The sequence below is a fragment of the Sturnus vulgaris genome, chromosome 1, assembly GCF_052056855.1.
Source record: "Sturnus vulgaris isolate bStuVul1 chromosome 1, bStuVul1.hap1, whole genome shotgun sequence".
Classification (NCBI taxonomy): domain Eukaryota; kingdom Metazoa; phylum Chordata; class Aves; order Passeriformes; family Sturnidae; genus Sturnus; species Sturnus vulgaris.
Window position 1 is genome coordinate 65928769 of NC_142243.1, and position 23090 is coordinate 65951858.

The 23090-nt window shown below is 40.1% G+C and overlaps 1 long non-coding RNA gene across 3 annotated transcripts in view; it reads right to left on the reverse strand.

Annotated features, from left to right (window-relative positions):
* Positions 1-23090, reverse strand: part of LOC106854166 (uncharacterized) — a 216781-nt gene that overhangs the window by 56705 nt on the left and 136986 nt on the right. For all 3 annotated transcript variants that reach the window (XR_015801166.1, XR_015800822.1, XR_015800538.1), the window contains one exon: positions 3166-3238. This is a non-coding gene — a long non-coding RNA (uncharacterized LOC106854166). The remainder of the gene's footprint in view (positions 1-3165; positions 3239-23090) is intronic.

Consider the following 23090-nt stretch of genomic DNA (forward strand, 5'->3'; position numbering starts at 1 on the left):
TTTGGGATTAAAACAAGGAGTAGACAGTTCCCATGAGATGAAAGACATAACTGCAAAGAACAGTTACTTAGAAGATTAAAAAAAAAAAACAACCTCTTGGAGTTTGAGATGCTGCTATGCATTTATTTAAAGAAACACTCACTTGAAGAGGCTTAGAGTTCAATATTTTAAATAAGTTTCTGCTTTGTCAACTCTAGTTGGAAATAAAATGCCTTTTTTAATTGCCAAGATTATCAAAATTATAACAGTACATTCCCAAGCAGGCTAAATGTATTTTAACAGGCAGAAAGAATAGCTCCAAGTTCTTCTGCAAAATTCTGCCAGTAATTAAACCTAAGCTCCTCTTATTTATGGCCAATTACAACTCCGAGCAACCCTTACTCCAGTGGCACCATTTCAACAAGGTTCCACACATCCCTCTCTATCAGCCAACTTCCAGCTGGGCACAGAGTCAGCCTTGCTATGGCAAAGCCCGAGCCAGTGTTCAAGAAGCTCAGCCAGCCTCTCAGGCCAGACAGGGCACAGACCTGGTAGGCTCTCAGGTCTCTCAGAAAGGACTAATTTCTCTTCCTTTTCTAGCCAGTCCCATATTTCACAACACTTTTATTGCTTTCCCCTTCCAACTCTACCCAAACTTCCTATGGCCAAGACAATCAAAGGTTATTGGGTGAAGGGATGAGGCAGAAGGGGTGCAGAGGGAGAAAAAGAAAAAAAAGGAGAGAAGAGGGGGAAAAAAAGAAAAGTCTTGTTTTCTTTGGGAAGTAGGCTAAAGACTTTGACAGCAGGCAGAATTGTGTGCACATGAATGAATTTTGTTACACTCCTGGGTCAGCTGACCCAGAGGAGAAAGAAGACCTTTGGTTTCTGTTCCTAACACCACTTCTGCATGCAGTGTAATCCAAGCTGATTTATGCTTCCGTTTGTGAAGGCTTAGAATAAGCCCATAGTAACTTACATACATCTTCTACAGTATAACAGGCTTTGAGATCTCTGGGTAAAAAATGCAAAGAACTAACTCAGTAGTTGCTAACTCAGGGCCTGATTGGCATCAGCAGATTTGCAGACTTATTCAGGTACCTACATTCACCAGCTTGTATCTCCAAGTTACAGGTGTCATTTTAAGTTTCCAATACCTGCAAACTTGAGAAATCCACCTCTATGAGGATTTGGCTGTGAGGCAGATGAGGTATTTGATTTAATAGGAACTCAGGTTAAAAATTATGCAGGACCTTAAGAAAATGCTGACAAAACCAGAAGCAAATACCAGTTCACATCCAGAGCTCAGCTCCTGTAAAAGACCAGTGAAACTACACCTAGAACTTCCCGAATGTTTCAACCTATAGGTATAATAATTTGGCCCATCTTTGCAAAAGACGAGTTCATCCTTTGCAAGTTTTCTGTTTACATACATTTTAGTAAAAAACAAAAAAAATTGTGCTGGCTGGTCTTTGCCAACTTCAGAATCTAGGAAAGAATGTTTCTTCCTTTCATTACATTTCTTATATTGTTAATGCACCTAAAGTTCATATTTCTCTACAATCCTAAAATGCAGATTTACTCCTTTATATTTGACCCTGTGCTTCATTCCAATCACTAGGCTATTATACAGGCTTTGCCCTCAAAATTTGCCCAAATATTATGGAGCAGTAGCACTTTGTTAAATTGCTCCAGAAGTGTGAAATGCAGAATTACTTTTGTTTTCAAAAGTGGGTGTGACATAACTGCTGTTTATCACACTGAGTGATGTCATTGTATTAACATGGGCTGTGGCTGTCTCTGGGACACGTCTGTGCTCACTGGTCTTGCACTTAAAACATAAAAAATACAGTTAAAATAATTTTAAAATTAAAAATGTGAATTATAACAGCTTTCACGGAAATTCTGGGATTTTTTTAATGCTGCACTGCCAATAGATTTGTCACTGGAAGCAGTGAAATGCTAGAAGTTTGGTATCATTACCTCAGCATGTTCAGGATTTTAAACTGATCAAAATATGGAATTGATTTTTAAAGATTCAGCTTAGGGAAATAGGGAAGAGATGCCAGGGGAAAAAAATCAGTTCCATCTACAGAGTGAATTGATTAGATGTTCTGGATGGTTTATGCTCTAGGACTATAAAAAATTGCAGGTGACTTTGGTTACTAAAGGAGCTATTAGTCAGCCTGAATAATTGACATATTTTTGTGTAGTGTAGCTGCAAATACCTCCCTCAGTTTTCTTTTTCATTCTCAGAATGTAAACATTCAGGGCTATCATGGAAAGGAAGGTCAAAAGGTTGAACACAGGAACAAGCTACTCCAGAACCTAAGATGCCATCAAAACTAAACTTCTATTTTGCAGCCAGTACACAGGAGAAAGTTAACATCTCCTCTTCCATTAGCTGCTCTTAAGATAATTTCATATCAAGATATAAGAATATATATCAAAATAAAAAATATATTCAAAGACTGTACCACAGTGTCCAGAGAGGGTGCTACACCCTTCATTTGATGCTTAAACACCAAAGACCAAAAGGATTCACTGGGAACCAGTAAACTATGAAAACAGAATTAAAGAAGAGAATAGGATTCTCCAATACTATCACATCTATGTAATGGAAGATACAGAGGTTTAAAATCAGGCAATTTGGGAAGTCTAACACACTTCATCTTTGTTCCAAAACACACGTCAGAACTAATACTAAAGTTCACTGAGGGAACAAAATAAAAGAATAAACAAAAACTATTTTTCTTTATTTATCTTTCCCATCATATACTAGCATCCACTCCCTTAGTTCATGATTACACTCTTTCCACAAGATGCCATTCCCTTTCAGTACTCTGAATCAACCATGATAGTTGCACAAATGATCATTAATTATTTGGATTTACTCTTACTATTCAATGTGAAGTCCCATGTCTTGTTTACCATGTACTGTTCAAAGCCTGATTCGAACAATGAATTATTCATTTGCTTGTGGGCTTTCCTACAGTGCTCATCACAACATCTGAATGCATTACAAACATTAAGTGATTCATTTTCACATCATCTTTGTGTGATGATATGAATGATATCATTGTATGCACATTACAGAAGTGGGGGCATGACACAGGGATAGTAAAGCATCTGTTAATTCCCAGTACACAAATGGAGGCTTGCAGGGGCAAGTTTCTGCAAAATACTTACATTTGTCACACCATTCTAGCCAGCTTCAGTAGCACATATGGATCATAATCAGAGGTGGTCTCAGAGCAGGCCTCTAGAAAATGAGGAGGACAGTCAGAATTCCCTTATCACATGAAACTATTTTGGTTTTAAACTATACTGTACATTAGATGTGATGACTCAAAAATGTAGACAGGGGAAGGAAAGGAAGAAGGTAAACAGCAAAAACTCAGATACAACAGATGCACCAATGCACAATAAGAATTTGCACTGTGCTGCTTTTTCAGAGACCATCATATTTCAGAGGATATCTATTTTTCATTAGACATGGAGGAAACAGAGTGATGAAGGATGAAGAAAAGTTTGAGGTGCTTAATGCTTTCTTTTCCCGTCTTTTGCAGTCAGACCAGTTGATCTCAGGCTGCCCAGCCCCCTGAGCTTGAAGACAGGGAGCAGAATGAAACCCCCATAATCCAAGGGGAAATGGTCAGTGATCTGCTATGCCATTTAGACATATGAGTTCATGGAGCCAAGGGTACTGAAGGAGCTGGTGGAGGTGCTTCACTGAGCCACTTTCCATCATTTACCAGCAGTCATTGCTAACTGGGGAGTTCCTGTTGACTGGACGTTAGCAAATGTGGATTAAATGTGGATCTGGAGAGCTACAGGTCTGTCAGCCTAGCCTTGATGCTGGGGAAGGTCATGGAAGATCAGCTTGAGTGTCATCATGCAACATGTACAGGATAACCAAAGGATCAGACTCAGCTAGCATGGGTTTATGAGAGCCAGGTCCTCCTTGGCCAAACTTATCTCCTTCTGTGACAGGGTGACCAGCTTGATGGATGAGGGAAAGCCTGTGGATGTTGTCTACCTGGATGTTAGTAATGCTTTGACACTGTTTCCCCCAGCAGTCTTTTGGAGAAAAGGAATGCTAATGGATGGGTGCACTGTTCACTGAGTAAAGCACTGGCAGGATAGCCAGGCCCAGAGAGTAGTGGTGACAGGCCAGCCCTGTTAATATCTTTATTGAGGACCTGGACAAGGGGACAGAGAGCACCCTCAGTCAGTTTGCAGATGACACCAAACTAACTGGGTGGGAGTCTCGATCTGGAATTCTCTGCAGGAGGATCTGGACAGGCTGGATTGATGGGCTCAGGACAGTTGTATGACGTGCAACAAGGTAAAGCTCTGAGTCCTGCACTTGGGTCACAACAACCCCAGGCAGTGCTACAGGCTGGTGGCAGAGTGACAGAAAAGCTGTCCAGCAGAAAATAACCTGAACATGCAGGTTGACAGCAGCTGAACATGAGCCACTGTGTGCCCAGGTGGCCAAAAGCCAAAGGCACCCTGGCCTGTGTCAGCAATGGTGTGGCCAGCAGGAGCAGGGCAGTGATTGTACTTGGCCCTGGTGAGGCTGTGCCTCAAGTCCTGTATCCAGTTTGGGGTTCCTCACCACAAGGAAGACACTGAGGGGCTGGAGCAGGTCCAGAGAAGGGGAATGGAGCTGGGGAAGGGTCTGGAGCACAAGCCCAATGAGGAGTGTCAGAGGGAGCTGGGGGTGTTTAGCCTGGAGAAAAGAAGGCTCAGGAGATCCTCTATTGCTCACTACAACTGAATGAAAGGAGGGTTTAGGGAGGTGGCGTTGGTTCCTTCTCCCAAGGGAGAAGGACTCACTGCACAAGCAAGAGCACACCAAGACTGCCATCAGAGACTTAAAAAGGCTTGGGACTGTGTGTGTTTAAACAATAGGGACCATCTTTAATCTTTCGCTGTTGGATGTAATTCACTCAAACACTTCTGACCTCATTTAAATATAATTAAAAATCTCTACTTGCTAGTAGTAGGTATGGTTTCTATTATGACAACTTTTTCCACAGTTTGATCCTTTCCCCGGTGTCTAAACCTGACGAAATAGTACATCCAGACCATCTGCCATTTTACTTAAAATTCCAATAAATGGCTATCCTTACATAGGGTTTACCTTTCTACAAGTGAAAACAGTTCCAAATGGTGTTAAACTTTCCTAAGTGGCAGACATGAAGACAAAGCTGCTGTAGTGGAAAAAATCCTTTCTCAATTACTGTACTACAAAAATAAAGGGGTTTCTAGTTCAATTCCAATAGCCACAGTATTTCCATGAGAAATACAGCTGGATGTGCAGGGCAGCACATGTTTTGTGTTCGGCAGCTGTAACACAACCCAACAGGCTGCTAGTTATAGACCAACACCGATTTTTCAGAAGTGACCCAGAACCTGTTCTCATTACTGCAAAAAGTCTCTTACAGACTGTGAGCATGTTATTGGAAGATGTCTTCCTCCATGCCTTCAAAAATCTGATTTAATTACTGTAATCCAATTCAAATTATTGAGGCAGGGCAAGCGGGTTTGTCCTATACACACTTGCGGTGTCCTTCATTCCTTGATGCCAGTTTTTTTTCATGGTTTTCCAGACAGCCTAGGAAAACTCCCTCTGAACTCAGTAATCCAAATGAATTAGCTGCAAACCCAAATGGCTCCTCTAATCTTTGCAGAAGTCCCCATTCATCATTCAGGAAAATGGAGTTCAGCATTAAATGTAGTGGTGCTACCATAGCAGAAACAGGCTACTTTGGGTTTGTGGCTCTCTGTGGAAGACTTTTGAAATCACCTGGAATGTCTATCATATAGCTGACAGTATCACTGTCACACACCAGACATCAGTGCCAGATGTACAAGTGTGAATCAAGGTCTAGTGGGAAGGCTTTTTCCCATGTGGAAAGGCAGAATGTCTAGGAGAAAAGGTTGTAAGGAATTCAGCAGGGAGGCACATAAGTCGGTCCCCTGGCATTTATGTGTTATCATTTGCTTGACTCCAATGCTTCAATTTCTGTCAATCACTGGCTTTAAAGAGGCTGAGTTTAAAATGCCAACCACTGCTGAAGTCACAGGCCAGCCATCAGACCACACTGACACCAAACCTGCTGGAAAGGGGACAGCATGGAATAACTACGCCCACATGGCCATTTCTGCTCAGGACTTGAGCTAATGCCCAACTCTTACTAATTCATGTCAGTCATAGTAACTGTGTCTTCATAAAAAAAACCAAAAAAGGGTAGAAAATTTTATGTCTCATTACATATTACACTAAACTAAAAGACACTTTGGCTTAAGTAGATCAAAAAAGTAAAATTTGCTTTGGGAAATAAACTTATCTCAAAAATTCAGCTCATCCCAGTTTTAATATAACATACACTCCTAACCCTTCTACAAGCTTTAGGCTTGTTAGGAGGCTGTGGGGATTTTTCAAACACCATTTCTTTCTTATGTCTAACTGTTTCAGAAACAAAGCTGACACATGTGTTACCAGTGAGCAAGCCCAGGAAGAAATCAGATCTGAGCACTTCCTACCCAGAAGAATGGAGAAGCTAAAGCAGAAAACTTTACGATAAGGCTGGGATCCCAAAGACTCCCAAGCTTGTGCTGAAGCTTGAGAGAAGAGAAAGGTGAAGTAGTTCAAGACTCAAGAGTGTAAGCTGGTTTACACAAGTGTCACCAGTAGGTAGTTTTAACAAAGAAGGGCAAATACTAGTTCCACTGCAGCTGTCTAAGAAATACCAATTAGTTATGTATGTTCAGACAAAATATCTGCAGCACAGACATTTGATAGTTATAAATCATGTAAAAACTGTTTGTATTTGTGCTGAAATCTGAATTTGCTGTTACTTTATGCTCACCACAATATTTGTAAACAGAAGAACTTCTTAAAAGAATTCATATACCTGCTATTTCATAATTGTGTAAATAGTTTCACTAAGCACAGGTATTCAGTAACAAAAAACAATTTTCTAATGCAGTCCCACTCTAACAATAGCATACATCTTATTTAAAATTTCTATATTACATATATATTTTTTCCCTTCAATGCATTGTTCAGGTTACAGTTTATGTTATACCATCATATAACACAAATCAGCTTCTGCTTGGGGGTATAACTATAGGATACAGGAATAAAAAAAAGATCATTTCTTTGTATCCACTTAATTTAAAAATCCATATTTGAAAAAAACTCAACAACATTAATAGAAAGTAATTTATATATTGGGCTATTAATTTGGGGGGAAAAATGGTGTAGGCAGCAAAATTATTGTAAGTAATATCACATGATTTTAATAAACTACTTGGAAAATTCTTACATAATATTAGGTAAATCTATAAACCTTAAGTGTTAGTAAGTTTGAATACAGTAATTTTGCAACTGTGTTTTAGCATGGAGCCCAGGTGCCATGGCTGTGACAGATGGGGCACTACAGAAACTTTACTTTTCCCCTCATCAGCTGTTAGAAGATCACTCTAATGGCTCCCTCAGGCTGGGTTCAAGGAGCAACAGGAGCACTATAGGGATGGCTGCAAAATTTGATACTTTCTTTTGTAGCCTACTTCCCTCAGGCCAAACTGCAAAGCTTTCACATGAAGGGGTGAAGGGAATAAAAAGGAGACTTTTGTCTGTCTTATACACAACAAATAAAATGGATTTCCAGTCTCACAAGGGAGAAAAACACCTTCCTGTCCCGTCACAGGTTGCGAGGCTGAGTAAGCCCCTGCAGGAAGAAGCTTTTCACTATGCATGTAGAAACTCTGCTAATCCATGAACATTCAAACCACACCAACAAAACAGGAATGAGAATGGCCTAAAAATCTTTATTTTTTGAAAGAATTTTAAACACATTTTAGAAAATATGCTTATGCATTTTCTCTATCTTCTCTCTCCTGAAGTTTTATAATAAAACTCAGTCTTACTGTCAATTTTTATTTCATTCCTCTCCCTAAAACTGGAAGCGCTTGAAAGAAACTTTTCTTTTTGTAAAAAGGAGCAGCAAAGCTTCACAGAATTGTTTTTCTCCAGGTGTGAAGATCACAAATTTCAACCAATATCTAGAGGCTACAGTCCTAGACTGAAGCTGGATTAAATACTTTGCAAAATGCTCACTTCATATTTAAAATTAAATTTTTTAATAAGCTAGCCAGTGACTGATTGGAAAAATGCTGGAAATGTGCCAGGTACTCTATTCAAAGCACCTTGAAACAAACTGAACTACTGTCTATATTTGGAAACCATAAAAAGTTGCAAAACTAAAACCATATACTTGTAAATATATACGTTCAGCCTTCATGGTTTTCAAAGGAAGCAAGTACAGATAAACTACAAGGATAACATATGGTTGGATATGAATGTAGTTTACATCTGTTACTGGTTAATTAGCTCAAATTTTACCCACAGCAGAGTTTTGAAGATGCAGGGACACATGTTAAATACATGAGACATATTTTGGAAAGGTGAACAGTCCTAAAATCCAACTGCTAAGTCTTTCAGCCTTGCAGAAACACCTTGCTTGGTTGGAACATTTCTTAGTGGTTTAGGCATGAAGAACCCTGTCAGTGAAGCTGGATCTTTGTTACAGTTCCTGTCCATTTACTCTTGTCCCAAGTCAGTCACCTACACGTAGTCTCAGTTCTGTCACAGGGAAAGGACACTGGATGTCACAGACCTGCTCAATTAATGCACATAACCAAATATAAGAGACAGCATATCTCTGTGTTTCTCTACCTAGGTTTTATTTGCACACAGTAGACACAATGAACTTCATGTACACACCTTCCAAAAACAGCAAACAGAATTTTCCCAAGGTAGTCTCCCCACTTTGCAGTTTAACATAAAATACCATTTTCTTTTTTTAAACGAGTCCATCTATTTTACTATCATTATGAATGTGAAAACAGCAAAACTATTAAAGTGAACTATTCAAATGATTGTATCCTAACTTCAGTAGCTATTTTTTAGCTTAGCTAAGAAGTTACTGTTAGCATTAATATGTATTTAGCAGACAACATGCTGTCTACCTGGTCACAATATTAACCTCTGATAGGGATTGTTATAAGGCAATAACTTTCCATCTCTACAACCTGATTTTTCATTTTTTACACACGTAAAATAATAGCTATAAAATGGCACTAAGACAGAAAGAAAATCATGTGGCATCATGATCACCTGGCACTTCCTTAAATCTCATTCATACATCTCTAAACTTCCAAATAAAAAAGGAAAGATTTGATTGTAAAGATGCATCATAATAATAGCAAACCTTTTTTTTTAAATTATCTTAGCATTCTTCAAAGGTGCTAATTTTGATACAAGGTCTTTAACCCTAAGAAAATCTTCTATCAACTGTGTCAGTTGGTATTGATTGTTGCTGAAAAAACAAATAGGAAAAAGAGAAGTTCCCAATACTTGGACTAGGATCAACATTCTGAGAGCTAACTATAGGACGCTACAATTTATTGATCTCTTTTCACTGCAATAACGCATCTACATTTCCCAGTTGTATCAAGGAGTAACTGTAGAGGGTTTCAGAACCTAAAAAAAAACAGTAAAGAAAAATACTCCAAAACCTAATGACAAAAAAAAGAGTCAGTCAAGAGTGGTTCTATTACCAGTTTTTCCATATACTCAATATATGCATTTTGGAAAGATATTTTAGTGCTGTTTCTTTTTTGATTTTCTGTTTGGTTTTTTTTTAAGGCTCACTGCTTTAGATTACCAATTCATATTGACATCAACACTCACCCATTTAAAAGGAGGAAGCTACTTTCCTCCCACAGCTTTCCCTTATGAAGTCACTTGGTTGAGTTATGAACTCCTGTTAAAGAGGTCATTTATATAAGACATAAATCAATATTTTAAAGGTCAGCTTTCCTGCATAGGTGTCATTTCTACTTATTTTGAGTGCAAATCCCAATGATCACAAGTTCAGAAAATTTATACTGGAACCCAATCCTCATAGCCCATTGTCAGCTGATAGTTCTTTGTTAAGCAGAGCAAAACCCCCATGAGATCCTGACAGTTCTGCAGGACTCCTGGCAAGATTTTCCAGCAATAAGACACCACCAGGCCTCGCAGTCTTGTGAGGTTCACACAAGCTGATGTGAACTCATCTTTGTCCTACTCTCCAGTGATACTCTCTGAGCTCCATGACATCAGATAAATCTGAGCACTCTGGTCTCTAAGAGCTCTCCAGGCACACCTGGATCACCTAGGAAAGGAAATATCCATGTACCTAACCTAGCCAGGATAAAGCCATGGTGTACCTCACTACCTTCCATTAGAGCCCTCAGCAAGTGAGTGCCCTCCCAGCAGACTTTATTTTGCTGTGTTCATTGATTGTGAAGGCTCAGCAGTGTTAGCAGTAGGGAGTTACAGGAACAGCAGAGAAATGAATTGGGGAAAAAATCCCAACCTTACACGTTTCCCAGGACTGAGCAAGTCTGACGAGGTACAGAGTTGCAGATGTAGCTGCTGCACTGTAATACACTGTTAGATATGCAGCCTGCTGAGCAAGGAGCTGGAGGCAACACAAAGTTCCAAGTCATGGCAGCCAGGCAGGTGTACCTATAAACCTCTTAATGCTTCTTCTTACTGCTTCAGTCAAAAGCAAGTGCGATATTTTGTCCCACAGCATTCTAAGCCTTTGATCTGAACTGTGATAATCTAATAGATCATTTGCACAACTGAGTTATTTCCTCCCCTTCTCCAAGCTCCCTCCCTCACAGCAAATCAAATTCTTTCAACCCTGTAACACATATCCTATCTCACTAGAAGGACACATATCTTTACGGATGCAATGTTTATTCGAAATCTCAACAGGATAAAGGTCTTGTGGTAACAGAATAGTTTCCTTTCTGCACAAAAGGTGAAAAGACCCACAAAGTATTCAAACCCTTATCACAAATCTACTGAAAAAGATATTAATAAAATAATTATTCTGATCACTAGTACTGGAAATTTTACCCTCATCCCGAAACAATGTATTTCTGCCAAAATCTTCCTGAATCTGAATGCTACTTGCTGAAGTATCATTAATATGCTTCCATCCAGTAGCACAGGAAATGAATTGTATCTGGTCTGCATGGAATTCTAAAAATTATGCACATATTTATCAGCCTCGTCCTACATGCATAAATCTACCTTTACAATTTCTGGAAAACACTGATAAACACTGCTTAGGAGACAAGAAATGTACAAAGAAAGAAAAGGAATTAATTTACACGGGAATTTACTGTGTCCGCAGGTCATACAAATGAACCTAATTTTTTCCCACAATTAAATCTATGGTGTTATCAAGAAAATCAGTTTATTTTAAGACTGTCAACCCAATATATAAATTTCCTTTTGTGCTTGAAACGCCTTTATCAGATAAGATAGCTTTTGTTTAAAGTGCTATTTTCAGCCTTTGCTTTGAGGGTTTTGAATATACACAGTGAAGTAACTTGAGATTTCCTACCCTGTTTTAAAATGTGTTTCTTCTGTCTGTTTGTATTTTGTAATTTCCTGTCAAATAACCTCACCATAACTAACTTTCCTTGCTCCAACCTACTACTTTTTTTTTTTAAAGCCATTCCCACTTCCTGAGGATGGTAATAAAACACTGATTACATTCGGCTGTTATCTGTCTTTTCTTCCCCTGCTTCCCCCTCTCTCACTCCCTTTGTCAAAGCCAGCACTCAGGTTTCAGCTCCTCATGGGCTGGGAGAGGCACATAACCAGGAGAGGAAGCAAATCAGACTGCAGGAATCCAGATTCATTAGAGTTTATTGGGTCAATCACCAGCTGGAGCAGAGCCAGACAATTAGGCAGTGCAGCCCCTGAAGTCTGGAAGCACGGCTCTCCTTCCAGCGCCAAGCGCTCCGCAGCAGGCACACGTCGGGACCGTGCCTGGCCTGTGCAGGGGCAAAGAGGAAAAAGCAAAGCTGCAGCACCTTGCTGCTTCCCATCAGTTACCACTGACTGGAGGAAAAAGTTTGTGTAGCCAATTTCTTCTTCGTTAAGCATGAAGCTGCTGGTATTTCCAATTCTCTCATTTCTTTTTTGCCAATTCCTACCAAAAATTCAGTTTGTTGAAACATCACCACACAGAGCCTATAGACTATCATCTTCATCTGAAATTCCTTAACCTCTTCTTTTTGTCTTTGACTGCACAAATCTGTTTCAGGCAAGCTTAGTCCCCACTTACTGCTCTCTCTTTCCATCTGCTCCCCCTTTTCACTACCCACAAGAAATCAGCCCTACCTCTTTCAGCAGTTTTTCTTTTCCTCCTTTCCCCTGTCTTGTAAACTTGTTGCAAGCACAGGCTAAAGCTACTGCACTCACTTCCTCTCTTCCAACTCTATACTGGATCATGTCCAGCCCAGTTTCCGCTGCTTCCCTTTGAATTAAAGTGCTTTTACCACAGTAATTCATGGTCTCTTCCTGGGCAAATCTCAAGGATCTCTCTCCTACATGGCCCTTCTTTTGATATTGCTGGTCATCCTCCTTGCTCTGACATCTCATCCTCGCTGAGATTTCAATTCAATCTCTAACTTTCCTGTCAATGATGCTTCTCTCTTCTGGGCAGCCCACTACATTGGTGGTCACTTCTGAAAGCTCTGCCACTGCCACAGTATTCTTCCCAGTTTAACACAATTAGAGGATCTCTTTAACCCTCACCGCTGCCCTGATGGTTCAGATTCCATTTAAGGATTGGCAAAGCAGTCTAAGGTGGTCTGGAAAGAATAGGAGAGGGGCACAGGCCAGGAGCCTTAGACCAGATTGAGAAGCTTATGAAAACATGTTGTTAGACATACCTTCTCACCTTCCAAGACATCTCCTTTGCACTTAAACACATGCGTCATTTTACCACCCAAATTTTCAAACTCTACGTTTTGGCACGAACATAAATTAACTTCCCCTAACACTAAACTCCTTCCCTACAAAACTTCCTCCTCTTCCTTCAAGTGATGCCAACTCTGGGAGTTGCTTACACAGCAAATTTAACATCACTTACGATATTTCATTCTCTCCTGAGGATCAGGTTCAGTCGTATCCTTTCAGTCACTTTCTTCCAGTCTCAGCATCTTAAAGCTCTCACTCTGTACTTTATTTCAACCAGTCTGACAGCATTCTCCCCTTGAGTGTCCCAAAAATGCCACTGCCTTCTGACAGGGCAGAAGAGATACAACAGCTGGTCATGTTACCATCTCTGCTGAGTCAGAAAACTGCCAAATACTTCCATTTCCTAGCATGGCATCCCATTTAATGCTCTTCACACTCTCTTCTTCAACTTTTTGCTAAAGTTTAGATAGTTTAAACTTTCCCTGAACTGATGCAATGATACTCAAGAACCGCAATGCCAAGTTTGACACCACAAAACTATTCCTGTTCCAGACAGCTAACACAATTAAGGACAAAGCATAGAGCCCAGAGGTGAGCAGCAGGTGTTGAAGGATGTGCTAAAAATCCTTGCACTTATACCTTCAATGTCTGAGTGTGCACTTACAAAGTTTATCTATTCCTATGTGATTCAGGAGCATTGCCATGTTCAAGCTTTCTTTCCATCCCATTCAGATTTTTTTCTCCCAGTGGTCACCACATGGGTTTCCTCAGATGGATATGAGGAGGGGGAGTTGGCTTTTTCACAGAGAGGCCACTTCTAAATTATGCTTAATCCCTGCATGAACAGCAGTGTTACACACTAGCCCTCTTGCTATTTGAAAGTTATTTATGTGGTTCAAATGTTCTTTTTCTATGTGTATAAACATAACTTGTTAGCTTCCATTCAGCTTGAGCTCTAGCAACTCTAACTTTTACCCTTTTCTGACAACTTCTCCTTTCTTGGGACACAAAATTGAGACTGCTGGAGTACTTGCAAAAGCTCCTAGTTCCTGCTCTATTCAGGTCCATGAGCTCTCAGTGCAGCCGACTTGCATTGCTAGCAGTTTGGCAAACTCATGTTAGCTATCTCTCAAAGACAAATTTTAATTAAGGACAAACTTTTAATCCTCCCTTCATTTTAATTAAATCGATTCCCGATCACTTGATCTTAAGTTACTTCCCAAGTCTAGCTTTTCTATGATCTCATTATTAGCTGCTAAAACCAGAACAGATACTCTTTTATTCACTATGTCCTTTCTTGTTTTGTTTGTGGGGAGGAGGTAGGGTGATTTGGGGTTTTTTTAATGATCTTTCACAGTTACACTCATGGACAGTCTACTTCTTTCTCGTACTGTTCTTCCCGAACACACTTTTCCAGCAAGATTATTATCCTGCTATGCACCTATTGTTCTCTACAACATTTGTCTTCACAGGTAGATCAGATTCCCCTTCCCTAATAACCTGGTATTTAAGTACAAAGCTTTTCCTTGTTTCTAACTGACCACAACCAATCACTTTGTCAAGTTAAGCACAAACATTTCATTAAATGACCTGATAGTCCAATTAAGATAACTATCATTTCTATCTGTTATACTCTTCTTCCATTATTCATTAATGTATCTTCTCCATGTTTGACATCCTGCACACTAAAGCCAGGTATGAATATCATATGACCATATTCAGACCCTTTCCCATCCTTTCTTAACATATTCAACTGCTGGAACAACCTGAGCAAAACATACTGTCACTCCACACAGTGACACATACCATCCCTTAAGAAATATTCTAATTTCTTGAATGTAACCCAGAAGAAATGCAGTCCAAGCTTTTCTCTCTCTGCCCATCTTACTTACAGGCCTTCACTAGCAACTGGAAGAATTCTTATCACCAGAATCTAGATTTTCTGCAGAAGTCACGGTAAAAGTGTAAATGGGAAGGGATCTGCATATCTTGATGAGGTTTTCCTAAGAAAGAGCAAAACCACTGAAGTTCCACTTTAAATTGTAGCAAAAATCTGAGGGAGAAAGGTACCATGGGCTGATGGAGAGCAAGAGTCAGTCTCCAAAAATTGTACAGCTTACAGGTAGAATAGAGGTAGATTGTTAAGTGCTTCTAAAATAAAGTTCATTTTTTGTTTGAGGCAGTGCAAAGTATAGGGAAATCTAGAATAAAAATAATTAAGGCAATATGGCTGGAAAACTTTTTGTAGAAGCAGCCTAAAGGGACAGTAACAGGATAAAAGAGCACATATCAAACCAGAAAAAGTTACAAGGCAGAGAGAGAGAATCATAAGGTGAAGAGGTATGAGGCAAGAGCTTTAGCAGTTTCTTCTTAAGTCCTCAAGTATCCAAAAGCATCAGATAGCTTTTTATAAGAAAAGCTAAAAAAAGTCAAGTTGAAGGTGACACTGGTCATAGAATTTTGATCTGTAACCTAAGTCTAAAAGAATTGGTGAAATCAGCACTCGGAAATATCACATATTTTTCTCAGAAAGGATTCATGTACAAACACATCTGAGTCATCAGAACAGAAGATACAGAGAGCAAAGGGAAAACTGCAGAATTATTCCTACGCTGAAAGCCATGTGTAGAATATCTTCACAGACATACATAGTGGTAGAAGGAAACAAGTCACAAAAGTGTATATCTCTGCTTTAAAAATAAAAAGCATAGTGACTGCTGAAGGTGACTAAGGGATTCTCAGTAGTCATTAAAATAATGACTTAAACATTCACATATCTACTTATATGATTTTTGTTTCCAAATCAACAGCATACCATAAATTATGCTGACATTCTACAGAACAGATCTGACCATTCAAAACCTTTGAGACTTATTTCTGCTGTGCTACAATTCCACAGAGCTACACTGCCTTGTCAATATAAAGTGAATAGTTTTGCTTACACTGCATCCCAGTACCTGTGGGCTCTGTCCAACTGTCCCTAGAGGGACACAGCTGCTGAATATTTCTTACGTTTACCATTGGAAGAAGTTTGTGTAATACCAGTTAGGGTGATATTTACCGACAGAATAAACATGCAGAGGGATTCAGCACTTGTAGTCTGTAATGAAGCACAATGTATCACAGCAGAGACATCGGCCCAGTGTCTAACTCCACTTGAAGAAAGGCTGAATAATTTTTCTTCTTTCTAGAGAAGAAACCTCTGTAATTCCCAGTAGAGTAAGCCTATGAGTTTAAATAAATTCTCAAAAAAAAAAAAAAAAGCTGTAGATTATTTCACATCCCCAGCTGTCAGCCAATAGCCTGGATAATGAAAATCCACAGTTTCCTGGCTTGCTGTGCAGCTCCTTGCAGGCTTCAGAGTAACTGTTTCTCTCATTTGCCTACACTCGCTATGATTTCCTTTCTCTTTACTTCAAGAATTTATTTTTTCTTACTACATCTGTAGGAGATGACAGGAGGGATTACCGCTACCAGAGATGTTGCATATGACCTCTTCTTTTATGGGCACCGTTTGTCACTGAGGTTCATTAGACTTGTGTTTCCTAAACTTACTTCAGTCAAGGAATGAACTTTTAAGATGGATGAACACTCACAGCATAGCTGCTTTAAACAAAACCACCCCAGTTTGTAAATACGAAGTGATTAGAGAAATTCGCTGCAGAAATCAGTCACATTAATCAGCTGGTTGTAAAGCAGATTGATGTGCACCAACTAGAGCTGTCTAAACAATTTTGTTAACCTTTAGCAAAAATGTGAAGGAATATGCTGCAAAATAGTTCAGTTTTACATGGATAGAACATGCTTCTTTTAGGAGAACAGTTAAGTTCCAAGATTATTATTTTGTTCAAACTTCCCCAGAACAATTGGCCCAAAAAGAGTAATTTATAGTTACAGCACTCTTTCTACAAGTTCATTCAAGGCTGCAAACAGCAACAGCCAATGGCAGGACAAGGAGTGTTTATTCAAAGGCTGACTGTAGATGAGGACTTGTGGAAGGACACTGATGCTCAGTAAATGTACAAAGAAAAATTAATCACCAGAAAGCCTTGAAGAATTGCATTGCTTTACCTCTCATATTGTAACTAATTTTACTTTTTTTCTCAGCCAAAATCACAGTGGAATTGCAGAATAATCTGTGAAATCATTGCTGATAATAGTCCAGGGAAGAATGGGTTCAACACCTGCAGCACTGGCCAGGCACACCTGGAGATAATGAATCTGAACATAAAACACCCTCCCTCCCCCAAAAATAACTTAAAAAGAAATATATTCCTCAATTTTTTTGGAGGAAGCATTTCATTCATATTTCCAGGTTTTCTCTCACAACCACCACGAATAGAAAACTGATTTAAAAGTTGAGGAGCAAGAGAAGAGAAATCCAACAATCTTTTAAGTAGTTTTCTTCCAAGAGGTACAGTTTTCAGAAGAACATCAAAGTAGACACTGATAATATTACTCTCACATCAATCATAGTATGTTTCAAAATACCTGGAAACTCTGAAGCTAACATTTTCAGAAGAAAGCACTGGAACTTCCAAAGCAGGATGTGCATGTTACACGATGTGGGGAATTTAGACAAAGTCAAGGAATTACCTTTAATTTTTTTGTAATATGCATCCACTTCCAATAGTTATCAAACCCTATTTACCCAGGTAGGCCAAATTCTCAGTAAATTTGATTCAGATTTTAGAGAGTTACAAGCGGGAAGGTGTCTGATAACACCACTCTTCTGTTGCAATCACATCTCTCACTTATACTCAGCAGGGATATTTGTTTAAGCGACAAAAGAATTTGGTATCAATCCCTCTTGCTGAGTAAGCTGCACTTGATCTGCACAGCCAATGAATAATAAATCAATGCAAATTACACCACTTTATCACTAACAACCATTTTCTGGTCAGCTACACCACAGAATACAGTCTCTCCCACAGGAGACAAATAACCCCCAGTGTCTTAAAATAGGAGTTATTTATAGCCTGCGGGGAAACAATTGTGCTCTAACATATAATTTGCACCACTGTTTATATTTCCAGTGAGTTTGGCCCTTGAAATCTTTGGCTACAATGAAGACACAAGCTGCTTTCATCATTAGTGCATGACGCTGCAAATTATTTTAATTAATATTTGAACATTCAGCTGTTAGGCAGCTCCTCATGCACCATAAGTACCACCTTACACTTGACAACTGGGTCACTCAGACACTGTTTCTTAACTTTTCTGGATAACAGTTTTTGATAGAGATTGCGCCTGGCTTAAGGTAGGAGCTATCGGAGATAAAATAAATTTCCACGTCCTGACGGCAGAAAACTTGAAAGAGGAAGGTTTATAACTCACTCTCTATTAGTGCAGTAGAAAGCCATTCTTCTTCCAAAAGATGGATGGGTTTAGCCCCTCAGAGGTGTCAGCAGCTGCACAGATTTGGAGAAAGAGGCCTCGAGGGCACACTGAGGCCAGCCAGGGCCTCACCTTTTGCCAAGAAGATGGATGCTCTTTGTGTAGCACCATTTTCACAAGCATCTATCTGGAGCTCACCGTTGAGCACTAGAGCAAAAAAACACATCAGTGCAAGCCAAAGCTAACTTCACCTATTCAAAACACACGAGCATGGAATAATAAAACACACTTCCAAAACATGCAAAGCATCCACAGTTTGCTACCCACATAGGTTCAGTTTTGATGCATAGACTTCAATCTGAAGTGAAATTCTCTTCTCATACTTATATTAACAAGAGACAGCTTTGATGGCACAACCAACAGCAGTTTTTTAGTGAATTCAGGCACCAACCTTCTGGACACCAACACAAACCTACAACTTGTAATGCTTTGGATGCCATTCACTGAATAAGCCTGTCACAGGTAATGGCACGTGAAGCCTTGTGAAGGTTTGAGCCACACTCAAGGCACCAAGCAGGGTGACATCATGCACAGAAAACTTGTGGCACAGAGTGATGTGAAGTGGGGGAAGATGCCTCTGAGCCTGGAAGCACCCACCTAGTGGAAGCCCTCCCACTGCAGGGAAACCCCAGCCTCCCTTAGGCTGGACATCGAAGCCAGCTCTCCGACAGCACTGCCAGCACACTCAGGTCCATCCTGGCTGCAGTGCATGGGTGGATACAGCAGCCACTTGGAGACCTGCCCTCTGTGCCTCTGAACCACTCCAAACTCAGCCAACTTCAGCTGCTCTGGGGTCTGAGGTTATCAGAATAGAGATCTCTGCAAATAAAGAAATACAAACTGTGGGTGTCTGTTCTGACTCTTCTCTCTTTGTGACCAAGAAGCTTCTTTCAGGGCTGGCTTAACTTGCCCTGGAGGCTTCCCAGAGAGCTGTATAATAAAGATGATTGAAATGCAGACTATGTCAACAGACACTTCCTTTGAGAGAGGTAAACAGGAGGACAGCACCTTGTTCATCAAAAACAACCAGACATACCTATAGGGCATGCAGAGCCAGCCAAGATCCTTTGGGGTTTTCTCCTTCCTTTTAAGAAGAAAACAGTTATTAACTTTTTTTCCCCAAATTTAATATTAAAAGAAAGCGCTGTCAACGCCCACAGTGATGTTATGTCAGCTGCTTATGTCAGGTCAAATACAGTGCAACAGGAAGCAGGGGCTTCATGTTAATACTATCCCATTCTTCTCCTCCCTCCCAAACACAGACTGCTAAACTATGCTCAACGACCAGACCCACAGCTTTCTGTCCAGCCTGCCCAAGAGAAAAGCATTCTTCTAGAAGGAAAAGGCAAGTACATGCCAGCCAGCACCTCTTTTGAGAGCTCCCATATGATCAAGTCCTCCTAGCCCAGAAAGGAAAGTAACTGGACATTCTCCCTTGATCTAGAGGCAGAGGGGAAACAGCACAGTGTAGGACAGTATTTTCAGCCATCCAGCTTCTAAAAGCTAGCAGAAGATAGCGACCTGGGATTGCATTTCGATAGTCATCATGATAGCCAAAGTAAATGAACTCACTGACTGAGATGGTAAAAATCAGAACCCATCCAGAAAACTATTCACTTTCCAAGTTTTTATTTCTCTAGTTTTAAGATATGTAAATCTATTCTCTAATCCCTTTATTAAAATGCATATTTCTTAACCTTGCCATCCTTGTTATCCTAGTTCACAGTTTTTCCCTACTGTATCAGATTAATGGAAGCAATGCACTAGGGTAAAGGCAGCAGCAAGGCTGTTTTGAGCCTTGTCAAGCACCTTTTCTCATGGGAGCCTAGTGGATAGGAGGATATATTACTAGAACCTCTTTCAGGACAAGGCAGATCTTAATTCCTCCACTATCCAGCATTAGTGACATTTTCTCTTCAGCTATTCAGTAAATTTCCTGGTACAAAGGAATAGGTGGTGGCATAGGTGGTGCCTTTAATAACGTGAACGGGACACAATGGCTGGGCTGCTGCAGCCATCTACACAAGAGCCCTGTTTGCACTCCCTGGCTTCTCTGTGCCTCTCCTCCCACCGCCAGGAAGTCTTGACATGACCAAAATTTACAGCAGTTATAACACACCACTCTAACTGCAAATTTTAATTAGAGAATTTGCCTCTGGTGCAATGCAGTAATAAAGAGAAAATGGGTGTCTCTGCTTTCTTCTGAGCATCTCTGTATGCAGGCAGGTATGGACAGACCTGAGCTTGCTCTGCCTGTGCTCCAAGCTGGCTCCCAGTTGAAAGCTGTGTAGGTACAGCATGCAGTGCACAAGCAATTAGGCCCTGCACTCAACACACCTCAGCTTGCCTAGATGACTGCAAATAGAAATGAGAATTGTGCCCCTGTAGCAAAGGAATAAAAAAAAAAACAACAAAAAAAAAGCCAAAAAATAACCAACCAACCAACAAAACCCACACATTTTCTTTACATCTAACACTTGTTCACACTTGCCCTAACAAGCTTGCCAGTATTATCCTTGTCTTCTCATAGGTGTATGCTTCTAGATGGTTTTTTTTTTGGCTTGACATTCATTATATTTAGGTCATTTGCAAGTATTAAGCTATCATCTGCACAGACATGATAGCAAATATAACAAAAGTAATACTAAGAGAGAATAACCCACAGTGGGTAGTGGATTATAACAAAGACCCAGTGAAGCCTGGATGACCCTTATCAGGGTGAGCCACCTCTTGCTAACACCTCTAAATTAAGGTTTACCACTTCTGTTTTACTCTGGCTATTTTAAAAAAGAATCACAGAAGAATAGCATGGACAAAGAAAAAACAAACAGTGCAAAATCAGCAGAAGCATCTATTCTTTTTATTAGGAGGTTTACCAAGTGCCTAACCAGTCAAAAGTCAAACCACTAAGACAACATAATAAAATTGAAGTCATTTTTTGAAGACTAGAAATTTTAAATACTGAGCAGCCTATACTTCTGTTGTCTTCCTCTGATCCTCTTATAACTCCTGTTTGGATGATGTTACTGGAAAAAAGAAAAGGTTAGGAACAGCAGGGTCCTTATTAAGGGCGGACTTAGCAGAACTGACTTCTCCTCAGCACCCCAGAACCACATGAAGGCACCCATCTTCAGGCAGGATGTCAAACTTCTCCTTGCTGTTGTTTCACTAGCTGAGCAGGAGCCAGGTGATTTCCAGCTCTACCCTGGGGGTAAGTAGCCTTCTCTGCCCCTCCCTCAGCTTTCCTACCCTGCCAGGCTAGTCTTCCCAGCACGGCAGCTACCTAGCGGGAACTAGAACTCCAACCACCAGCAGGATCCTGCAAGTCCTTCATCATCATCATCCCCACATCTCATCTTTGCAGCAGGACGTTTGTGGAAGTGCTTTGGAGGGCAAACAAGCCCCAGAGGCAGCCCAGCTGGCAGATGTCCTCCACTCTCAATGAGGGTATTTGGTTGAGCAGAACAACTTTGCTTTTATATTTGATTCCTGGGCCCCACCTGTACTGCAGAACCTTAGAGAGCTGCCTTTGATCTCTCCACTTCCCTACTTTCAGGCTCAAGTTTAGCAAAGGTGATCCCCTAATGCATGGTACCAATTCATGGTTCTGAGCTGTCATTACTGGTAGAGAGGAAAAGCACCAGAGACAAATAGATAAACTTCAGGAAGGAAGAATATGTATTATTTCAGTAAATTCATCAGAAAATATTAATTAATTCAGGAAACCCCCAGATTTTTTAAAAAAAAAAAAAAAAAAGGAGGAGAAAAATCTCTTTCACTTATGGCAAAGCCAAGAGAGCCTAAGTCCTGAATACCTTTTTCTCTTTTCCCCTTGGCAGAAAGACTGGGATAGAGCAGGTCAAGCAACAACATAACAACTTTGCGTGCTGTTGGGCTGCTATCCAAAAAACAAGACAGAATATGAATGTAACCTGATTTCAAATGGATCTGGGAGAGCCTTAATGCCGAAGTCTGTATGCCATCTTTGTAATTACTAAAATCTCAGACCAGCCCTTGTTTCTGAGTACTGGCCGAGATTAGCAAGTCACCTGAAAGTTTACAGTAGGAAAACCATATGGATATATTCCTGTAGCTACATGTGTACAGTAATTAAGGCATAGGTAAGCAATAACAGATGCCCACGGCATCATACGTGGTGAGGCACGAGGCTTACGTGCATATCTTATTATGACTTCAGACTTCAAAGAGCCTTATTGCTCAGACAAAATTGGTAGCCTAACCCTTGTAAAACACACATAAGCATCTACTGCTATAAAACACATATAGGTGTTGATATAACAGAAGATTTAAAGTGTGGGTACCAGAACTGTGAAAGGGGGAAGGAGCATCTTAAAATATTTTCCTATATTGTTTTACAGGGAATGCACTTTAAAGTAGCGGCCAAAACAAAGCATCACTTAACTTTAAAAAATGCCAGTTTCATGCCAATGCCTGAAATCTGGTTGCTTTGCAGGCACTCTAAGCTTATGTTCTCCTCTGAGAAACCTGTTTTTTTCTAGCATACCATCTACTTGATTGCTTTCAGACCTCTAATCAATCAAGAAATCCCACCCCAATCACATGATAAGCAGCTGACATTTGTGCATGATAATTTAAGAAAAAATAAATCAATAGTGAGTATTTCTCTTTTACATGGCTTTTTCAAAATTGCATCACATTTTACCAAAGTACATTTTTATGAAGATTGGTCTCTAAGTGAATAGCACCAACTTCAAAGCAAATGTTTCTGCAAGGGCTGTTGCAACATTCTAGTTCTTACACGATCTCCAAGGCTGCAGAGTGACCTAGGAGGCAGCTGTAATGAGACACAGACAGTGAATAAAGCACTGATTTAATTATGTTGTTT